The sequence below is a fragment of the Helianthus annuus genome, chromosome 12 (genome assembly GCF_002127325.2).
Source record: "Helianthus annuus cultivar XRQ/B chromosome 12, HanXRQr2.0-SUNRISE, whole genome shotgun sequence".
In the NCBI taxonomy this organism is placed as follows: Eukaryota; Viridiplantae; Streptophyta; class Magnoliopsida; order Asterales; family Asteraceae; genus Helianthus; species Helianthus annuus.
The window spans coordinates 13195691-13201606 of NC_035444.2; the positions used below are offsets into that span (position 1 = coordinate 13195691).

Sequence of the window (5916 nt, forward strand, 5' to 3'; positions counted from 1 at the left end):
GAAATGGTTACGAAAGTGAAACCACATGGACTGAAATCGCAATTTTTAAACTAATGGACTGAAATAGTGATTTTTGACAAACCATAGGGACGAAAACAGTAATTAACTCTAAGATAAATTACTGATTTTTTAGGAGGGAATTTCAAAATCAAATTCAAAATTCAAATGGTAATTTTAATCTTATTCTCTCTCAATCAAATCTCAATCAAATATAGTCCAGCTCATTTTCAAAATTCAAAACATAGTCATCTTCACACACCTCTCTCTCTCTCTCTTCAACTCAGAAGAACATCTTCGATCCGGTTGTTCAGAAATACGATGCTGCTTCATTCACCATCACTACTAGACAAAATCTGTTGCTGCTTGCAACCGTACACCGGTGGGGTTTCAATCCACTCATCTCTTTCCTCTGCCCCTACTAACCCCTACACACCACACTTATCATGGCTGCCGATGCATTAATCACACCCCATTAAACCCAAACTCATAATGGATTACCAGAAGATAAACAAAAGTCCCCCACAGGTCTGATTCTTTCTTGTCTTTATCTTATTATATCTATCATTATTTCATTAGCCGTTGATGCAATTATTTACGTTTCCCATTTACCCTTTTATTGAATCTTGATTGATCTCATCTGGGTTGTTTCTATTACCCTGTTTTGATCTGTCAGATCTTGATATTATTTGTTTATGTCGTCAAATTGAAGTAACCCATGTGTTAAAGTTTTGATTTTTAACATGGGTTTTTGTTTAATTTTGATTTGAAGTTGGTGGTTTTGGTGGCAGGGGAGTGGGGGTGGAGGGTTGTCTCCTGCAAAGTTGAGGAACATGTTGAAGAAGAAGAAGAAAGATGAAGATGAGTTTGAGGGTGTTAATTTCTCTTTGAGATCTCAAGTTTCTGAGATTGATGACTCTGGTATGTGATTAATTGATTATTGGGTGTAGGAATAGGGTGTTTTTTGGGGGGAAATTAGATTTTATAATAATCTCAATTGGATTAATCTCAACTTAGGAAATGTTTGAAGACAGTCCCAACTTTGAACTCATGCGATCGCATACCAAGAATACCAGTCATCAAGAAATACCAGAAATACGATGAGATTCAGAACACTGTTTCTCAAGGTAATTAGGGTTTTTTGTTTATTTTTTGGTGATTTTAGGTTAATAATAGCTTTGGGTACCCAAATTAGAGCTTTCATCATGTTTTATTTCTCAGAAATACGCTGAGATTCAGAACACGATTCAATAATCAGGTACACAAATTAGGGCTTCCATCCTGTTCTTTCGGTAAAGTGTCAAGTGTTTCAGGCTACCATCCTGCTTTTTGGTGATCGGCCACAAAGCTTCAGTCCGCATCGTTTGGTTCGCTTGGATCTACGTCTTTACAGATCAGGTCTGTGTTAAGGTTTTTGATGAATTGTTTGATTTATTGATTTTCGTGGTGGTTTAATTTGAATTTAATCATGCAGGACATCTCATTCACGAACAAATTGTTTAATTTGAATTGTTTGATTTATTGTTGTTTTTAATTCTTCTTTTTAAGGATGTTTATGTGATATTCAGGCAATTTATGTGCTAATTGTGCACATTTAAGGTGGATGAGATTGAAATTGGGGCTTCAGTTTTGACAACTTACATTATCTTATGAAAGTGAACATGTATATAATTTTGTTTGTTACGGTCTATAAGCGTGGAGATTGAAGAGCATTGTCGTGTTAACCTTGCTTTGGAAGAATTGGAAGGCTGGTATTGAGAATAGGCGAATAGCTACATTTAGAGATGATATTGAGGTTGTTAATAGCTTTTTTTTGGTTAATAGCTACATCTAGCTAAAGGTATATAAGTGGTCTGTGTTTGGTTAATAGCTTTTTTTTACATTTGTTACTTGTGAAATGAGCTTCTATTTGTTTTAGCCTAAACGTTAACTTCATTACTACATTATTTTACTTTCATGTGTTCAGGGATGGAAGTGCAAAAGTGTGTTATTACCTAAAAAATAAAGTGTGGTGCCTTGCCCTTCTAATGTATTGCTACTTTTTCGTTTACAAATAGTCTAAAGTGTAACAATATTCATTTAAACACGAGAGTAATTTCTAAAGGCAAGACACCTATAGCTTTCATGCGATTCTTTGTGGATGTTTACAAAATCATGGTTAAGTTTTATGCCTAAACTCTTATGTCCCATTAGATAGAAATTAGAATGGTTGTATAGTAGTTGTAGTTAGGGGTGTGTATTGGTCGATTTTGGGCTTAAGCCGAAAAAAGTCAAAATTTTGGTTTCAAGAAACTGATCGGTTTTGGTTTTATGTATGAGTTCGGTTTAGTCATGGGTCAGCTTTTGATTTTACATTTGAGCTTGAAAAAAACTAACCCAAAAATGATGCAGTGAACGAGCCTCTGAAACTAATAACGGTTGCCAGAAATTAACAGACGGTGCAAATATAAACCGATCACTTCTTGCGTTGGCAAACTGTATAAATGCTTTAAGAAAACAACATAAAAAGGGTCTAGCATACTTCCCTTATCTCAATAGGTAGGATTTTAATAACTAATAAGTAGCTTAACGCTTTAACATAATTCATTAGCATTGGTTGACTAACTCACTAATATTTTTCAGCAAGTTGGCTCGAATTCTTAAAGTTGGCTTGAGTGGCAATTCTCAAACGGTTATGATTGCAACTACATCACCTGCTGATAATCAGTATCATCACACTGCTAATACCTTGAAATACGCAGACCGAGCTAAGGAAATCAAAACACACATCCAGGTACAAGTTTTTAGCATGGTTTTTACTTTTTAGACTCTTATGTGAAGAAGTTAATGATGATGATGATATTTGTTTAATCAGAAAAATATTAGCACAGTTGATACTCATGTATCAGATTATCAACGTATGATCGACAGTCTTCAGGTAAAGACAATTTTTGGGTCCATCTCAACTTGGGTCATTTTCATATTTGGGTTAGTTCTGGTAATTAATTACATTTTCAAATAAACTAACTACAAAATCTAGTGTTTTCGACCGTTTTGTAGGTTCGAATGTTGTTAACGGGGCATGGGCCAGTTGACTTACAAACCATGTTTTTGTCTACTTAAATTGTTTTTATAAATAATGAATTGAAAAAGATTTTCAAAAGTTAATACTAGTACAACATTAAATTAGTTTTTTAGTTAGCCATTTAAGAGGGCACATGAACTATAAATATACTTTAAGGGACCTTGGACCCAATCTCTTTGACCCATTTAAAATTAAGATAAGAATATTAAATTAATAATTTAAATATTTTAGGCTATTTTTTTTAAATATGAAAATTTAAAATCCCCCCAAACATGATCAATTTTGTCACCACTCCAACAGAGTTAAGGTGAGGTGTAGTATCTTTTTTAAAACTTATAATATGTTGTACTGTTACGTATTATTGGTGCACTTAAAACTGATAAATTTAGTCCTATAAAGTAGATACAAGTTATTAGTTCTGATTAGAGGTGGTTAATTCAGATGATACTTGACACACTACAAAATCTCTTAGATTCCTTTTTTTTAAACCTAGACAGTTGTTTAATTTAAATTATGTGCTCATAGTTGACACACTAGATATCTATATAATTAGAGATAAAATTAATAGAAATATTACATGTAGATAAGGATCAGTTATGATGGAAATTCTACTACAAAAGTTCAGGGTAATTCATAATTGGGTCAAAACATGTGTAGGTTGAAACAAGTTTTAAAGTGGGTTATAAGGGGTCGGATCAGATTCACCCACAGTTTTTTACCACTTGATATAATAACAATAATCAAAATGCTTATGAGGTTGTGTGCACCAAACAGACATCTTGGGTTTCGACCCGTTAACGTGTTTGGGGTTTTCATTATTCAAAACTTTCTTTTATAATAAAGGTGATTTGTATTACAGATCAATCACAACTAAGAACTTCATGACGCCTGTCAAAAGACATTTAGAGGATAACCAGAAGGCTTCACTTTTGGTAAGTGGTGTGGTGAACTCGATTAAAACAGGTTTGGATGAAATGAGTCTTTTCTAAAATGGGTCATTTTCAAAATTGGTTTAATTTACTCAATTAAAAATTAAAACTATTCATAAATTTTATGCTTGCATTTTCTTTTTTATTTCAAGATACTTTTCTATTACTACTATTAGTGTTCGGATCTTATTAGGTTGTTAATGTTGATTATGTGTCAGATATGAGGAGTGAGCTTCGCTACCAAATATCTGAAAAAAGGCGGAATCATAACTTAAGGTTTGAATTATGTCCAACCTTATGGATATACAATGGGTTTGAATCATAAATTAAGTTTATTATAGGCTTGAAGTGCACATCAACGTGACTACACAATGGGTTTGAATCATAAATTAAGTTTATGAGGGCTTTGAATGTTGCAAAACCGAAAAAAGGCTCTTCAGTGGCGGTTTTCGGTCTGGGAGCTGTGGGACTTGCTGTATGTTTTCTTAAACTGTAACACTTAAAATATGTAATTTGTATGAATCTATTTCAAATGCTGATGAATTGTCTGTGAATAGGCTGCTGAAGGTGCGAGAATTGCTGGTGCTTCAAGGATCATTGGTGTTGATCTCAATGCCAATAGATTTGAGCTTGGTAAGTATTAAAAAATGTATATATATTGTAGCTAAAATGTGTATACACATAAACTAATCATAATGACTTTTGTTTTTGTTACAACAGCAAAGAAATTTGGGGTTACAGAGTTTGTGAACCCAAAAGATTACAAGAAGCGAGTGCAAGAAGTGATTGCAGAGATGACAAATGGAGGGGTTGACAGAAGTGATGCACTGTTCTTGTGGGTGTTCCGCATAAAGACGTCATGTTCAAGACAAGTCCCATGAATGTGTTGAACGAAAGGACTCTGAAGGGTACCTTCTTTGGAAACTATAAACCGCGATCTGATATTCCTTCGGTTGTAGAAAAGTATATGAACAAAGTAACTAACACATTGATTTTTTTAGTTTACAATTACTAATAAAAAAGGTAATTGAAAATTGAAGGATTTGAGGGTGATTTTTTTTTTTTTTTTTTTTTTTTGCAGGAACTTGAGGTGGAGAAGTTAATAACACATGAAGTACCATTTTCAGAGATCGATAAGGCCTTTGACTTGATGCTTAAAGGTGAAGGTCTTCGTTGCATTATTCGTATGGATGCATAAATAGTTTCAAAGATTGAGCAATAACTGTCCGCATTCTTTGTGTTTTGTTTCTCATCATCGTTGTTAGCTTTCTTAATCTCGATTGTAACCCATCAAAGATTTTAAGTTTGAATCAACAATAGAAATTGATAGTCTATTGAATCAACAATAGATGATATATTATAATATGTTTTTTATAAAAATATGTAACTAAACGCAAATAATTTAAGTGATATATTATAATCTATTTTTTAGTATTTGATTTCATTGGTTATTAAACATACTCGTGTGTTCACACGGGTGTTACAACTAGTATAACATAATTAACAGAACATCATTACATCCATGATTTGTTTGTTTTGGGTCATGACCCTATGCATACCAATTGAAATGGTGTGAGATGTGAATGGAGACTATTTGAATCCATGGAATGGAAAGCTCACAAACCGTTAAATAACCGCCACACGTTGGGTAATTAAATAATACAGTACTTAGTTTAGTAATTAAATAATACATAGATTAAGGTCACACGGGATGGTACGTTATACTCGATCCATCACGCGTGAAACAATCATGCTACACCGCCGCCGGTTAATGTTTAACGCGTGAAGTTTGTAAAGCGTTGAATGTTTCACGCGTTGAACTTTTGATAATTTCGAACGTTTGATTTTTTTGACCGTTTTAAAATGGTAACAATCTTTAAAAATTAAAAAAAAAAAACCTTTCAACCATTTATCTATTTATATCTC

At 33.2% G+C, this 5916-nt stretch overlaps 1 pseudogene; it reads left to right on the plus strand.

The window, feature by feature from the left end:
- The first annotated feature begins 226 nt into the window (after positions 1-226).
- LOC118484793 lies at positions 227-5350 on the plus strand (annotated as a pseudogene).
- Positions 5351-5916: the final 566 nt, after the last annotated feature.